Source organism: Haliotis rubra, unplaced genomic scaffold, assembly GCF_003918875.1.
Source record: "Haliotis rubra isolate DU_JTF1 unplaced genomic scaffold, ASM391887v1 Scf440, whole genome shotgun sequence".
NCBI classification, from domain to species: Eukaryota; Metazoa; Mollusca; class Gastropoda; order Lepetellida; family Haliotidae; genus Haliotis; species Haliotis rubra.
The window spans coordinates 866,471-884,734 of record NW_025767125.1 but is presented as its reverse complement, the minus strand read 5'-3'; the positions used below and the strand labels follow the sequence as shown (position 1 = coordinate 884,734).

Genomic DNA, 18,264 nt, shown 5'->3' with positions numbered 1-18,264 from the left:
CAATTTGATAAACAGCGGTCTGGAAAACACGATTTTATGACTGCTTCCAACATAAAATGAAAATGTGTGTTTTAATTTAGAATGGCTGACACATGATGAAATATCGCACGAATTTGACACTTTCTAAAGAATTGGCGGAAAACCTTCATGCAGAACTTCACACTGCCGACTGCCAACTTTACACCACATTTCCCACTCTTGTCATCCAACGCGCGATCAACAGACGCCTCTACTCATCACCACGGTCCTGTCACAAATTTTAATCTCTGTCAATTCACACAACAGTATATCACATAAAATTCTTTGGGGTTTACCCGCAGAAATCAGCGTCATTTTAGCAAAATGTAAGTCCAAATTAACACCACAGAATCCTGTTTAATTCATATACCAACTTACTTAAATAAAATCCTCTGTCCCCAAAGATACAAACAATTTCCATGGAATCCAACGTTAGTTACATTTTCACAAATCACGGCGTTCGACCCACTGTCACTCTTTTGTCGCTGGCCTGGATAGTGGCATAACCAAACTCCTAAATATCTGAAGTTCTTGATGAGTTACTACACTGACGCGTCCCTCATCAAAACGCTGTGAAAAAATTGACAGTACGAAATGTATCGTCTCCAATTACTTGAAATCTCAAACTTATATAAAATATAGTATGTCCGCCGCTTTCCAACGTTTCATCTGTTTCGTGACTGTAAACAACTATTTCCCTGAAAACAGACCTACTATTTCAATTTTTTTTGGAATAGGCCTGAAAACAGACCTTATAAGTCATCTTTCTTGCAGAAAAAAACAATTCTAAATGAAACAATTATGTAGAAAATTTTGAAAAAAATGGTTTCCTTCTCATCCCTTTTCTCAATCATTGACTGTTCAACCACGTTTTAGAAGCTAGTATGTGTCAACCTATCTTACTTGTATATTGCTTTTGTTACTGTCACGGCAGAGTAGCCGGGATCTATCCCAGGGGCACTGTCTGTGGGATCCATTTCTGGTATCCTCCTACATGATATGGCTGGAGTGTTCCGGAGAGGGCGTAAAACCATACTCACTCACTTCTGTTGCAATGATATGTTTGTATATATGCAACTATGGGAATGAATAAAAAAAATAGAATAAAATAAAATAATCGAATCTGGACCAGACAATTCAGTGATCAACAGCATGAGCATCAATCTACGCAAGGATACGATGACTTGTGTCAACATGTCCCCTTAGTCGCCTCTTACGACAAGCATGAGTCACTGAAGATCAATTCTAACCCGGATCTTCGTTACAATGTTTGACAGTAAATATGGATTATTCGTGGTCATCCGCGGAGCGAAAAAGTTTGAATGTGACTTGGCCATGATTGAATAGTGATGAACCTGTTTTGTTTGGCAACTAACTTCAGTTAACTTAAGTTCAGAAGCCATCGATTCAGTTTACCTGAAACTAATTTTCAAACATCATTAGTTTTATCTCCTATTAAGCTGGTCGAATTGTCGATACTTACTGCAAGGCCTATGTAACTGACAAATTGCCAGGTAAAATAGTAACTCGGGGATTAATGTGCCTGACGTATTTATTGCATTCTTGTAGAGGAATTACATCAGGAAGTGCATTCTACAGAGGAACCGTTACAGTAATTTGCTAAGATATGGAATAGCAATCTATTTCCTTTAATTCAAAATGGACACACATCACTGATTGACGAACCAATGCACATGACCAAACAGCAGGTCAACTGAGAATCCACGCTGTAAGAGATACACTCTCCAGTAGTTACTGTTGCAGAAGGTCATTCCCTTCGGCCCGTCGGTAACAGGTGTCTCCCATGGTCTCTGAAAGTATACACCACTGACTGAATAAAATTTGAATTTGAAAAAAAGAGTACCATCATTTGGCTTCTCAAACTGGATTTTAGTTACAATGTATGGGTTTTATTCGATGTCACTGGGCAAGTTAAGTCATTATCAATATATGTTTACAGTAACCTTTTCAATCTACTCCTAATATTTCAACATTAAAGATTATTCGCAGTTTGTGTTCTGTTGTGTTTATCTTAGTAGATAAAGCGTCCGTTCGTCACTTCGAAGACCCGGGTTCGATTCCCCATATGGTTATGATAGAATATTGCTAAAAGCGGCATAAACCATACTCACTTTTTTTTGTTTTTGTTTTGGGGTTTGTTTGTTATTTTGCTTGCTTGTTATTTAAGGTACACGAGTCAGTACCAATCTGTCACATGACTAGTTTAATGAGCACCGATCAACATCGTAGGGCACGATGCAGTGTAGTAATGGGACTCCATAGAAATAAATCCCAGTTATCGTGACTATTTTTTCAGTTTATGTACAGTAATATGTTTTTTAATAGATGAGTTCATTTTAATATTGAGTTCAGGGAAATTAATTGTTTTGACAACATTTATCTATTTCATGTTGCGATGCTCCATATTTATAACAACGGTCTGTAAATATTTTCGAGGATGTGGGGTAGCCTAGTGGTTAAAGCGTTTGGTGTCCCCGCCGTAATATTGCCGACTTACTCACTGGGTTCGATTTCCCACATGGGTAAATCGCTTCTTGCGACGGTCGTGGGTTGGAGAAGACCAATTCTAACCCTAAATCTTGTAGCAATCTTCATGAGATATCACGGCGGGGAACACCACAAATAGGCTACACACACCGATGTGGTAAAGCGAACCCGGGTCTTCGGCGTGACTGACGAACGCTTGAATCACCACGCTAACCCAACGCCCCATTCCCGGAGAGATACAACCATGTCTTAATACCAGGAACCACATGTCAGTAACAAACCTTTTCATATCAGATCCACCCGTGACGATCCGGGTTAGAATTGGTCTTCAGCAACGCATGCTTGTCCTAAACGGGGACTAACGTGATCGGGTGGTCAGGCTCGATAACTTAGTTGGCACATGTCGTCGTATCACATTTGTGTAGGTCGATGCTCATGCTGTTGATCACTGGATTGTCTGGTCCAGACTCGATTATTTACAGACCGCCATATAGCGGAGTTAAACAGCAAACCAACCAACCAATCATGTCATATGTTCTTTTCGGGAACGAATATTATTGGGTGCTGCTCTCAACAACTATGAAACTATACTGAGTCAAAAAAGAAACTTCACAAAATGTAATTTGAAAAATAATGAATAATGTTTCTCTGATGATACATCTATGTATCCGAAATGGGATCCCTATCTTTCGACTCTAGAAAAACGTTAGCAAAACCCACTCAAACCCATCCGTTCGTCGTGCAAATGACGTTAGTGCCAAATCAGGTTTTGCACGTGCAGTCGATCACGTGATCTTCGCATCGAAGTTTTCTTCATATGCACGGGTTTGCATTGGCCTCAAGAATTGAAAAAACACTTTGAAACCACAGTTCTAACGGTACTTGAAATGCCATGATTGTCAAATGTGCAACGTGAACGTGCCGTTGGCATGTTGCAAGCGGGAAGATCAGTTATTGACATCACAACAGCAATGGGATACAGCCGTCGTACTGTGTATGACATGCGAGGTCGTCTACAACTAACTGGCACCACTTCTGATCGCCCAAGGTCGGGTCGTCCACGTGTGACGTCACGAGCAGAAGACCGTCAAATCGTCCTACGTCACCTACGTGACAGATTTCTGCCGGCTACACGAACCAGGGCTGAGATATTTAGAGGTCGACTGTCCTCACAGACCATTCGAAATCGGTTGCGGGCTGCCAATCTCCATTCTCGACGTCCATATCGTGGGCCAATATTGACGCCGTTTCATCAACGTCAACGTCTGCTGTGGGCCCAACGTCACCTCCGATGGACCCAGAGAGAGACTGGAATCGAGTCGTCTTTAGCGATGAATCCACGTTTACCCTCAGATTCGCGGACGGCAGGCATAGAGTCTGGAGACGACGTCGTGAAGGGTATGCCCAATGTTGTGTACAGGAAGTCGACAGATTCGGGGGGCAGAAGTTGCATGGTGTGGGGTGCTTTCTGTGGGAACAACCGTTCCCGACTTCTGGTCATCCGTGGAAACCTCACAGCTGCTGCTTACCGCGACCAGGTGCTCACCCCTGAACTCGTTCCTTTCATGGCGGCTCATGGCCCAGGTCTACAGTTCCAGCATGATAATGCTCGGCCGCATACCGCGATGTTGACACGAAATTTCCTTCAAAACGCTGGAATCAACGTCATGGACTGTCCATCGAGGTCCCCTGACCTTAATCCAATAGAGCACGTTTTGGATGCACTTGGGAGAAGGCTTCGTGGTCTTAGGAACCAACCTCAGAATTTGCAGGAACTTGGCGCTGCCTTGCAAGAGCAATGGCGCAGAATCCCCAACCACGTGTTCACAAGCATCAGGCAGTCGATGAGGAAACGGTGTTTGGCAGTGGTGAATGCGTGGGGCGGCCATACACGATATTGAACTGAGAAATATCGCATTTTTTTTCTTGTGACTTGACATTCTGTATAACCATATTTTGGAACGGTGGTGTAGCCTAATGGAACTGATTATGGCACTGCCAGTGTATCGAGTACATCACACAGATCTCAGCAATGAAATAATAACAATTTAACCATCTTACCATCTCTTGTTCTTTTATAGTGCCCTGAAGAAAGAATGTGAGGTTTCTTTTTTGACTCAGTATATGTGCTTATCGGAGGCAAATGGACATGTGATCAAGCTATAGGGTTAATATGCATTCGGTCAAACAACGGTCAATAATATGTCGATAATCAGAAAACTCATGCTTGATTGTGATAGAGCTTTGTTTGATATCACAGCTACCATGTGTCACTATCATATGCCAGATATAGTCAATGGCTACATCCCTTGAAGGGCTCTAAATCGGACAAAGACATTAGAGTCTGGTGTTTGTCTTCAGGGTAGATTACCGTCAAGCTGCCATCAATATTCTTCTGCATGCCATAAATGCCAACGTTTTTGATAAGGACCGTCAATACATTTTATAGGCCGACCAAATAATGGACATTTTGCTGTGGATACAACTGTCCAAGAAAATTTTTCGTTTCTGCAGCTTGTGCGTTTTGCCGTTTACATTTATGGAGTCATTATGGCTGATGCTAACAGCCTTTTTGTCATTAGCCGGGTAGATCTGTAAATGCACATGCACAGTTCCAAGAGCAGAGATCAGTGACATCTTTTCTATTATGTTATCTGCATGTTCTGCTTGACTGTATTGATTTTTCCATCACAAGGGATAAATATTTCAATGTCAAAACAGTTACGGATCTTTTTATAATGTTACTTATCATTTAATAATTGAATTTTTAAAAGTAATAGAATTATTACATACATTTTGAATAATATGTTTTGTAAATAAAGGAATGGTATTTTAAACACGGTAGTATGAATTAGCAGCTGCGATTGTTAGTGGATGTACCCAAAAGGGGTTAACGTATCGTAATATGTTTGTCCCCCTGAGAGGGTACATAAGTCCCAAAACATCAAAGTCAATTCGGCTCTACCAAACTTTTAAACGTGGTATATTTGTTCTTTTTAATAATGGCTAAAACTCAGCATAATCGCCAGCAGCTGAAGGGATGGTGTAAATCCAGCTAGGTTCCATGCAGGTAGCAAAATTACTGTAAGTCCCCATGGATCCTAGTATGGTGATCAACCTTCAGTTGTTGGTGATCTATAGCCCGTTTTATTTTGTACTGTCTCTACTGATTTAATTTTATGATAGTGTACTAGTTTTAAATTTATATCTGTGATGCTCTAGTATTTTTACTGGCCTTCGATGACAGGTTTTTATGTTCTAAATTTATTGCTTTTAATATTGATATAAATTACCTTGTTCCCGTCACTATATGACCGAAATATTGCCGATGTGACGTTAAATATTAACTCACTCACTCACTGTTATGTTATCTTTGCCTTTTTGGAACTTGTAGTTATCAACCTCAGTGTAGTCCGACCCGGAGTAGACTGCAACTGGCTTTGTGGCGGTCACCCACGTTCCTGGCAGATCTCCTGAGCTCTGGAGTTGCAGAGTATCAAATGAGTGAAAGGTGATTTCCAATATATCCTTTGACTGGTAGTCCACATTGTTGAAGCTTACCATGCCGTATGCAATCTGGTAGTTGACAGTTACTTTCGTATCATGTTCAGTGGCTACGATCATGAATAGGCAAACATTAATTTCACAGAGAGTGACAACGATGTATTCCGTACTAAGCTGAGGCAGAGGTAGAGCAAGAAACCCGCCGACAATTTACAGTTTTCTTTTCTTCCTTGCCAAGTAATTGCTCACAACTTTCTTCAAGTCAATGTCTGAAGCTGAAGATACATTCAGGTTTATCATGTGAGAAGTCTGTTGTAAGTTTCAACACTGAGTCTGTTTCTATGATCTGTCACAATCAATTTCACTTTTGAGAACACTCTCAACTTCAGAAGTGGACAGAATCACTGTTGCATGGACATTGTCGCTGGATATGTGTATGCCAAGCTTCGTTTTGACGAATGCATTTGAATAACTCTGTCTGGCGAAACGTTATGAAGTGAAAGGAACGACATACGGAAATGTTTACTGTTATGGGATCGTCGTTGTCGTTGATGATGGTCAGGACTGGTGTAGATCGGAGGTTCTTGTGTTTGCAAAAGGCCAAGATAAATTCTGTTCCAGAGAACTGTATGCTTCGTGTACCTGGTGAAAATCAGATACTATTTCGGTTAGAATTTATTTTCAATAACCCGTGCTTCTAATTTAGGAGGCACCCATGAAAGGCCACCTCCTCGTGGTGGGTGCTGGGTCACGCTAAGCGCCTTTCAACCCCCCGTTGTGGACCCGGGGGGGATATTTTGGTCCACCAACCCGTTTGCCGTGGGTTGCGCCCCTGTGTCGGTGGAGGAAGGTAGTCTGGTGGTTGAGGGCACTGGTTCCAGGGACAGTGTTCCTTTGCCCAACACACCACTTCGGCCCTGACTTCACCTAGACGGGTGGTAGAACTGGCCCGGTTCTATCAATCGGCTGGTCATGCCAAGCCCTGTGTATGTATATTTTGATACACACGTTTTAGACACTATGCAAAATATTTCTGAAATGACTTGGCTTCATGTTTCTGTTTTTGAATTTGAACATATTTCACTTTTTGTAATTTGCCTAGAGTACTATACCCAGAAGGCGGTGGCTCATGGGCCAATCTGGTGGAAAAATTAATCTTTTAGTTTTCTGCTTGAGTATATCATCCGAGTATCCTTGGTGCTACAAGTTGGAGACCCACTTGTATTTAGCATTGTCCTTGTGATACTCCGTGGTGTGGAGTGGGGAGCTCGGATGATGAACCATTAAAACTAACCATGGCATACGAAACCCCTTAAAAAAACCAAAGCGTCCACTTGACACTGATCCAAATGATAACGAACAACGACTGTCCACATCCATTGATTACTGGCCACGTTTTCTCGTGATTGAGACTCGAGATAGCACAAGATTAAAATTGAACCCTTTTGCAATACAGAAAGGCATACAAGGCATTGCCGGTGACGTAAAAATATCAAACGTTTACGTTCAGGTGCATTACTCGTTGAGTGCAGCAAAAGATCGCAGGCTAATAACCTGATGTCAACTGGAAACATTCGTCGGCATTCCAGTGTCAGTCTCTCCTCATAGAACACTGAACACCAGCAAAGGAATCATCAGAGATAGAGATCGATTGTTTGCTGACATGTCTGAACTTGATATTGTTTCGAAATGAAAGATCAGGGGTCACATACGTTAAGCGGTTTACAACACGTAAAACCAGGGAAACCATTCAGACTAATACGTACCTGTTTTCGTTTTCCTCTCCAAATGCTCCCAGATCAGTAAAGGCAGGATATTGTCACATTAATGTCGACACATACATACCTAATCCTTTAAGGTGTTTTTAAATGCCAGAAGTTTGGTCATGGGGTTAGTACTTGCACATTGTCTGTTGTGTGTGCTCACTGTGGTGAGAAGACACATACAACAGAAGATTGTGACAGTGACTTTAAGAAATGTACCAACTGTGCAGGAAATCACTCATCATTCTCAAAAGATTGTCCGATCTGGAAACAGCAGATGGAGATCAATAAGATCAAGTTCACCCAAAACATTAGTTTTACTGATGCCAAAAGCTTGTCTTACGATCTGAAATTAAAGGAATCCTATGCATCCATAGCTAAAACATCGTCTGATTCAACTCCTCCACTAACCAAATCGTCTGTGAGCTGTCAGACGAATTTAACCTGGCTCACAACCGATTCTCCTCAGATTTTGTCACCTGCAATATCTACACAAACTGCAGAACCACTTCCTGGTACGTCCCAAGTCCAATCAGAACCATCTCGTGACCGTGGGCCTCTTCTCAGTCAACTCAACAGTCTCAATCAACGTCAAACGTTCAACCAATTGTTAAGACCAAAGGCAAACCGAAGCCAGATTCAAAGAAACAAAGTGGCAGAGCCCCAAAGGGGTCAGATGATAAAATCAAGTTATTTAATAAATACGGATCACTTGAGGACATGGACGTGTCCGAAAACGTCCACTCTAGGGCACATGGCTTGTCGCCCTCGAAAACGGTGCGGGGTAGATCCCCAATTAAATCCGCCTAAAAGATAGGTCTATCTACCAACATCGTGCAGTGGAACTGTAGAGGACTCCGGACACATTTTAATGAAATACAGCTATTACTCCAGGATTTAACGCCATCAGCGTTCTGTCTGCAAGAGACATATCTGAAACAGACAGATAATTTTAACTTACGTCAGTTTTGAAGCCTATAGTTATTTTCCCCTCCAGGTGATAGAGCCACTGGAGGTTCTACTATCCTTATACGACAGGATGTAATTCACAGCCCTGTTACTCTTAACACTAATCTCCAAGCTGTTGCAGTGCGACTTACTCTGGGTGTAGCATTTTACATTGTGCTCTCTGTATATCCCACCTTCATCGACACTTCAGCTGACTGATCTTCAGTCACTGTACGATCAACTCCCCAAAGCCATGTGTTATCATGGGTGACCTAAACAGTCACAACCCACTCTGGGGGCAGTACTACCACTAATACTAAAGGTAAAATAATTGAAGACTTCATTTCCAATAATGACCTGTGCATATTTAATGATGATTCAAGCACCTATCTTCATCCTGCAACTGGCACTTATTCTTCTTTGGATTTATCTCTTGCAGATTCACACCTCCTGAATGAATTTGATTGGTCTGTTCATAATGACCTTTGTGGAAGTGACCACTTCCCAACTATACTTTCAGAAATAACTCCATCTGATTCTCCATCGTATACAAGATGGAACTTTTCGAAGGCTAACTGGTCTTTATATCAAACTTTATGTCAATCTAAATTACGACCTGAATGTTTCAGTGATATAACTGATCCCATTCAAACCTTTTCTGATGTTTTAAATGAAATAGCTGATGAGTGTATACCCAAGTCCTCTACGACTCCACATGTACGAAAACCATGGTTTAATACTGATTGTAGACAAGCCAGAAAAGCGAGGAAAAGGCCGAGCATTATTTCCGCCATCATCCAACTGTCCATAACTTAAATAAATTTAAAATACTCAATGCAAAGGCGCGTCGTACCTTTAAACAAAACAAACGACAATCTTGGAGAAATTATGTCTCCAAAATTAATTCGCGCACGCCAATGTCTAAGGTTTGGAACATGGTTCAGCGAATAAAGGCAAAGGTTCAAAATCAGCTGTACACCATCTTAAAGATGGTGATAACTTGATAACTGATAAATCTGACATTGCAAATAAAATTGGCGAAACCCTTGCCAAAAATTCATCATCGGCAAATTATGTCCCTGAGTTTCAGAGATATCAGAAACAACAGGAAAAGACAAAACTTAATTTCGAATCAAATAGCGGTGAAGATTATAATGAAGTGTTTTCATTACATGAGCTACATACTGCTCTTGAGCAAGCTCATGACACTGCAGCGGGTGATGACAACATACATTACCAGCTACTGAAACACTTACCGGAACCATGTCTGATGACTCTTTTAGATATATTTGACCAAATATGGACGTCTGGAGAATTTCCTCCTTCGTGGCGTAATGCCATTGTAGTCCCAATACCAAAACCTGGCAAGGATCATACAGATCCGTCTAATTACAGACCAATCTCTCTAACTAGCTGTGTCTGTAAAACCATGGAACGTATGGTGAATAATAGATTAACTTGGTATCTTGAAACCAATAACCTTATAACCAATATTCAATGTGGTTTCAGGAAAAATCGTAGTACCATTGATCATTTGGTACGATTAGAATCCTTTGTTAAGAATGCTATAGTAAGTAAACAACATGCTGTATCAATTTTCTTTGATCTTGAGAAAGCTTATGATACGACCTGGAAGCATGGCATTTTGAGGGATTTACATGACTTTGGTTTGCGAGGCCGTTTGCCTCTTTTTATATCACGGTTTTTGAAAGACAGACAATTTCAAGTCCGAGTGGGTTCAACCCTGTCTGATCATTACAATCAGGAGCAGGGTGTCCCTCAGAGCAGTATTTTGTCTGTCACTTTATTAGTATCAAGATTAACAGTTTATCAAGGTTTTAAACGATTCAATTGATGGATCACTTTTTGTGGATGATTTTAACATTTCTTGTCGTGGTAGGAATATGTATACTATTGAACGGCAATTGCAGTTGTGTTTAAATAAAATAAATAAATGGTGTCTTGAAAACGGTTTAAATTTTCCAAATCCAAAACTAATTGTCTACACTTTTGTAGAAAATATAAACCGCATAAAGATCCAGAACTATCTTTAAATGGCACTCCCATCAAAGTTGTTAAGGAGGCCAAATTCTTGGGTCTAATTTTCGACTCCCATTTAACTTTTTGCCACATATTAAATCACTGAAAGCCAAATGCCTGAAGGCACTCGATTTGTTGAAAGTTGTTTCCAACTCAAAGTGGGGAGGATCAAGCTACCCTCCTCCACCTGTATCGATCATTGGTCCGCTCGAAACTTGATTATGGCTCCATCGTATATGGTGGGGCCTGTAAAGCAACCTCAAACTACTTGATTCTATCCATCACCAGGGTCTCAGACTTTGTCTTGGGTCTTTCAGAACCTCTCCAATTGACAGTCTCTACGTTGAGGCTGATGAGCCATCTTTAAAACTTCGCCGTATCAAATTGTCCCTACAATATATCACAAAGTTATATTCTAATGAATCAATCCTGCTCACACTTGCGTTTTAATCCTCTTTATGAGGACTTGTATAATAAAAACCTTCACTTGTTCCACCTCTTGGGATAAGAATCCAACAATATATTTCTGCTGCTGGCATTGAGTTGGAGAATATATCTCCTTCCCGTCTTCTTTCTTCTCCTCCTTGGCAATTGGTTAGGCCACAAGTTGACCTAACACTGACAAAATTTAAAAAATCCGAAACTAACGAATTACAGTATAAACAAGAATATAATCAATTAAAGAATAACTATAATACATACAAATCCTTATTTACAGATGGGTCCAAGGATGGTGGCGCAGTGGCATGTGCCACTGTCATTGGATCAGAACAATATCTTCTAGAATACCAGATAACAGCTCTATATTTACAGCAGAAGCAAATGCCATCTTAACAGCTCTTAAATATATTGAAAGACATCCCAAACATAAACAATATATAATATTTTCTGACTCTCTTTCTTGCCTTCAGGCGATTAAAAATATCTCTTGCAAACATCCACTTTTAATTGAAATAATCGAATTATATAATGATCTTGCTACTGGCCAATGCGACATCGTCTTTTGTTGGTTACCCAGCCACGTTGGCATTTCTGGGAACACAATGGCTGATCTTGCTGCCAAGGCAGCACTCAACAAATCTGTGACACCACTTCTTATTCCATATTCTGATTATAAAGCCAGCATTAGAACATACATCCGCGATCTAATGCAGAAGAAGTGGGACACCCAAGTAGGTATTAATAAATTACATGCAATAAAACCCTACATTGGTTACACCTACTTGGGTTGTCAGTCCAGATTTGAAGAGGTCATTATGCGACGATGTCGCATTGGCCACACAAGATATACTCATGAATATTTACTGAAAGGCGAAGATCCTCCGTTTTGCATCCTTGTGATGAACGAATCACGGTCAAGCATGTCCTGCTTGACTGTGTTGAATATTCCATCACAAAGGGATAAGTATTTAATGTCACAACATTGAAGGATCTCTTTTATAATGTTAGTACTCATTTAATTATTGCATTTTTAAAAGAATTAGATTTGTTAACTGATTTGTAAATAGATAAATATTTTATTATTGGTAATTAAATTAGTAACTGAGATTGTTAGTGGCTGTACCCTCAAAGGGGTTGAAGTAGCGATAAAATTATTGTCCTCCTGAGGAGGGTCCGTGAAGTCCCAACACATTTCAAGTCAGTTTAAGTGTACCAGGTTTTAATCGTAGTATATTTGTGTTTTTAATGTATGGCTAGATTTCTCTTCTGTCGCCAATGGCTGAAGGGATGGTGTAAATCCATCTAGGGTCCATGCAGGTAGCAAAAGTAATGTAAGTCCCCATGGTTCCTAGTATGGTGATCTACCTTCAGTTGTTGGCGATCTATAGCCTGTTTTTATATTGTATTGTCATTTAAAAGTCCCCTATTTTAGTTTACTTACTAGTTTTACATACATATCTGTGATATTCTAGTTGTTTTACTGTCCTTCGTTGGCAGGTTTTTATAACATACATATATTTCATTTCATTATCGAATGTTATCGTCACAATATGGCTGAAATATTGCCGATGTGACGTTAAATAATAACTCACTCACTCACTCTAATTTAGGACGGATCGGGTGGTCAGACTCATTGACACATTTCATCGTCAAATATCAGAATATTTTAAATAGATGTCCGTCCCAAACTACAATGAATGACAATACAGATATCTAGTACAATGCAATTGAGTCACAAATCTAAAGTAATGGGTCACAAATATAAAATATCAACTCACCAGAGTCTTGACATTTACAGTGAGAGCAGATATACTGAATGAAGGTTGTTTACAATGACAGTAGACGAATAGACGGTCTTGAAATGTTGACAGACAGACTTGACGACGGTAGGCAGATGTGATAAATCCCTGTGATTCCCGCCGCACAACGCAACAACCAGCCTTTATATAGCTCTTACACAGTTCTGGAGCATTCTAGTAAAGGTGGGCAGCATCACTATCCAGGGGCGTAGCAAGCATTTTTTTTTCGTGTAAGCCCAATAGGTTGCAAAGCTTTATTTAGGTAGTATTGAGGGCTTGCCCAACCTTTTGAGCAGCAATCATGTGTAAGCCCGGGCTTTGTTGATAATGGTAGTTACGCCCCTGCTATCAACTCAGAACATTAGGCTCTTATCTCGAACATACGACCGGGAGTCAAACTAAATATAGCCAAGGGAGGCAACTCTGGAGCGCTATCAAAAAGGCGTACTGCTAACAAATACTATTAGCATTGAACATACATGATGCAGATATGACCCACAACCCACACTCAAAACTTTAAACATTGTGACCCATAATAACTATCACTTGATCAATGTTATTACAAATTTAAAAAAACCAACACACTCTCATAACAAATGACAGGTTTTATATAATTGGTAGAAAAAAATATATAACTGAGATTGTTTGTGGCTGTATCCCTGTGGGGGGTTGAAGTACTGTAAAATATTTCTCTAATGTGTTACGTAAGTCCATATCATTCAATTTATATTATATCTACCACAGGTTTTAAACGTTATTAATTTTGGCTACAATTCCTCAATATTGCCAGCGACTGAAGGGATGGTGTAAATCCAAGTAGGGTCCAATGAAGTACTGTAACTCCCCCATGGTGCCTAGTGTGGTGATCTAACTTGAATAAAGCCCATTTTATATCGTGTTGTCCTGTAAAAATATTGTTTTATGATTACATGCTAGTTTAAAGTTTACATCTGTGATAACCTAGATATTTTAGTGTTCTTCGTTGGCAAATATTCATGTTAAAATATATATTTTAAATATATATTTTAATATACAACTCTTATAGTCACGATATGGCTGAAATACTGCCGATGTGACTCACTCTCAGATTGCCCGCCTAACTGAAATATTTTGTATTTTGCAACCGTTCATGTCAGATTATGTTTGTGACAAATATTGGTAATCTGTGTATTAAAACATTTTATGGGTCACACACACACACGCGCGCGCGCGCGCGCGCGTTTGTACGTGTCACATCAACATGAACCACGGGGCAAAAGAAAGTTATCACCGACCTCACTTGACCAAACAATGGAAACATTGATGTATGTGAGATTTGTGATAATTATTTTCCAATACAGAATACGTTTAATAATTTTCCAATAATTTTTAACTGAAAATATTGGTAACGGACAAATGTAGCTGTGCATAATATATAATTGCATTAAATAAAAGTTCTTTGAAAAGTTATAAAAATAACCCTAAATAAACATGTAGCAAAGGTCTTTGCATGAAATTTGATTTCACGTATCGCGCGTGAGACGTGCACTTTGTGAACAATGAACTTACTCACTTTTTGCATGCCTTAAGTTCACATACTTGATACTGAAAATTGAAGAAGGGTTGAATATGGTGCGGAAAAGACGTTAATTTCAACATAAACTGCGCATACGTCATTCCAGGGCTTACAGAAAATCAGCATCTCCGCGCTATGGGTATGCTGGATGTGTGAATGGCCAGAAATGAAGTAGCCAGATATTTTGGTGGCCATCGAAACACGATCTCATCTCTACGGAGACGTTTTCAACAGAATGGGAACACGGCAGATTTGGCTCGGACCGGCCGGCCACGCGCGTTGTACGTCACCAAGACTACCACGTTCGGCTGACCCTTCTAAGGAATCGATTCCAGACTGCCAGTTTGACTGCTCGGACCATGCACAGGACTATATGGAACCGAATGAGGGAGCGCAACATCCAGGACCGACTGCCTGCAGTACGTCCAATTTTGCTCCAAAGTCACCGACAGGCACGTCTTGCCTAGTGCAGGCATTATCTACGATGCGGGAGACGAGATTGGGGTGGTTTTTAGCTCACAGACGAGTCGAGATTTCATCTGGACAACTCAGATGGCAGGGTAAGGCTTACAGACCGCAAGGTGAATGCAGACGCTTGCTTGCGTGCGTGCTTTGTACAACGTCGACATTTCGGTGGCGAAAGCGTTATAGTAGGGATGGGTGGGGTGGGGATGTTCTTCACATATCCTGGCCGGACGCAACTGGTCATTAGCAATGGCAATCTGACAGGCCTGCGATGCAGAGATGAGATCATTGGGCCTCATGTGCAACCGTATATTCATGCACGTCCGTCTAAGTCAAGAATCAGCCATAGTTGGGACAAACGTTGGTTCAGACATGGAACAACATACCCCAAGCTTTCTTTAATCACTTAGTGTCGTCTATGCGTCGTCGCTGACAAGACTGCATCAACGCAAATGGTGGACAAACATGATACTGAATTTGTGAACTGACTTCAGGAGCGTGTCACGATGCCTTGTGTCAAATCCTACAGATTTCGATATTATCCTGTCAACAGCTTAAGGGGCACTAATCCAGAGCCAACAATCTAATTGCCTCAGATCCTCAGCCCCTGCTGCCTCGACCGTGACGGACAGGAGGACAGAGCAGTTGTCCACCTAGGCAGAATGTCTTCAACCTGAACAATGGGACCACCCCGTCAGACGCCGTTATTATGCTGGTAGTTTTTGTCTCATTGTAATAAAGTATCCCACCAGTGAGGGCTTTTTCGGTTATTCTAATGCGTGGATGGTAAGATGACTGATCCAGTTTCATCCTATTTTTGTGGTTTTTTTAACCTCGATATCTAATCATGTCATGTAACAGTACGATGTCTATTGACCTATGATATTAAAAACACACATTTGATTTCTTTGAATCCGTAAATTAAATCAACCCCACTCAAATATGAGTGAGTGAGTGAGTACAGTTTTACGCCGCACTCAGCAATATTCCAGCTACATGGAGGCGATAGAAAGAATTAACCGATAACATGCGGATTGATTAATTACTTTTATTTCGTTTATCTTGCACAGCGGATTTGTCAGAAAGGTGGTATTTATGTTTGTAGATCGCATTTCAAATGCGCAGATCGATGCTCATGATGTTGTCTGATTGAGAGACGACCGACATAAAGCTGGGCTGAGTTAAACAACAACAACAAACAGTTTTGTAGATCGAGGTTGATCTTATCAATTCATGGACAGTCTGCTTCAAACTCGAATAATAACAGACAACCGACATATAGCTGGACAATTGTTGCATGTGACGTTAGACAACAACAAACAACACACAATTCATGACGAAAATCAGAATGACGGGAACATCCATCTGGAACCACAAGATGGAAAATAATCTCACAGAGGGTTGAGTGAACATGTGAAGCGTTCCTTGAAACAGTGAATCTAAAGCAATAAATGTACTAAATGAATCCCCTTTGAAGTCGTACAGTATCCTCTATGAGCAGTTGAATCATTAAAAATACCGTGGGCAAAAGGTCAGGAGATACCCTGTCATGTGCTGGACGGTTCCTTCTAGAACACTGAAATTCCGGGTCGTGTTAATAACAGTTGTTATCTCCTGTTGGGAGTGCAACGTACATTATTACCTGGAATCGTTCCTACAATCTAGAGGGTTGTCTATTTCATCTCTGTTCGACATATTATATTCTCTTGAAATATGTAAGCTGCAAATCGGGAGTGATATGAAGATGACACTCACAATCAAAAAGCATAAATTACGGCAAATCACCATATTCATTCCTAATAATTTAATACTTGAATCTGTCATTTGTGTTTAATTAATTTCTGCAAAGGTATGCAGTGTCTTTGGTAAGAGGATTTTTTTTATTCTTTTTGTTTTCTGCTTTTGTCATTGACATTTCATGGAAAGTATGGACAGATATTTCATATTGTTTTAATACGGAACCACACACACCATTTTATAATTATCATTTAAAGGAGGTATTTTTATTTGGATCAATATTCATGTATTTTAACTTGTAGTTGATAAAAGATCAGAATCGCAGAGACATTCTGATCGACCATATGGAACGTTTTTCACATAGGACCCAAATGCACTGACATTGTATTTCATTCAATACTTTTGAGAGACTATCAATTTATATGTTAAACAAAGTAACAGACAAAATACTGTCTTGTAGAACCCCCTGATCCTGATTATAATGGTCAGACAGGGTTGATCCAACACGAACTTGAGATAAAAAACGAGATATACACTGAGGCAAACGGACTCTCAATCCGAAATCATAAAGAACTCTTAAAATGACGTGCTTCCATATTGTATCATACGTTTTATCTAGATCGAAAAAGATAGATACAGCATGCTGTGTATTTACAATGGATTTTTTATATACGATACTATGTGACCAGTGGTACTTCTATTTTTTCGAAAACCACATTGGATATCAGTAATTAGATGACTGGTTTCGAAGTACCAGACTAATCGATTGTTGACCATACGCTCAATAGTTTTGCATACGCAACTATTGAGAGATATTGAACGGTAGTTGGATGGATACGGATGGATCTGTATGATCTCGACCAGGCTTTGCTATAGGGGTGACAACTGCGTTTCGCCACGAAGGGGAAAATTCCCCGATATCCAAATATCATCAAAATTTATACAATGAAATGGGTCTGGAGACATGATTCAGGCTAGTGTTTCAGGAGTTCATAATGTATATCATCTTCTCCAGTTGCAGTAATCATGAGCTTGTTCAAAGACGATATTGAGCTCATGAAGTGACAATACTCCATTGTAATCTTCATCATTGTTTGAACTGAAGTTGACTTTTCCGTTCTTGATTTTGTTGAAATCTCTGAAATTTAGAATTATAATTCGATGCTAAAGAGTGTTGGGCCAAAGTTTAACCTAATGTCTTTGCGATGTCAGATTCAGCTGATAATATATGATGACCATTTTGAATATGGTGAATGCTCGCCTTGGAACCTTTGCTTCTAATTCTTTGTACCATATTCCACACCTTTGATATTGGTGTGCGTAAATTGATTTAAGATAAATAATGTCTCCAAGACTGATGTTTACTCTCTTTAATTGTTCGTCTAGCCTTTGCACTATTTATTATCACAGTATTGAAATTATGAACTGGGTGGTGTCGACAGAAATACTTTTGGACCTTTTCTTACATTTTCATTTTTTTACATTT

The 18,264-nt window shown here is 40.0% G+C and overlaps 1 long non-coding RNA gene across 1 annotated transcript; it reads right to left on the bottom strand.

Annotated features, from left to right (window-relative positions):
* Positions 1-1,552: 1,552 nt before the first annotated feature.
* Positions 1,553-6,723, bottom strand: LOC124289426. The gene is made up of 2 exons (XR_006901687.1): positions 6,557-6,723; positions 1,553-1,829 (listed from the first exon to the last, which is right to left on the bottom strand). It is a non-coding gene; the product is annotated as an uncharacterized LOC124289426 (long non-coding RNA).
* Positions 6,724-18,264: the final 11,541 nt, after the last annotated feature.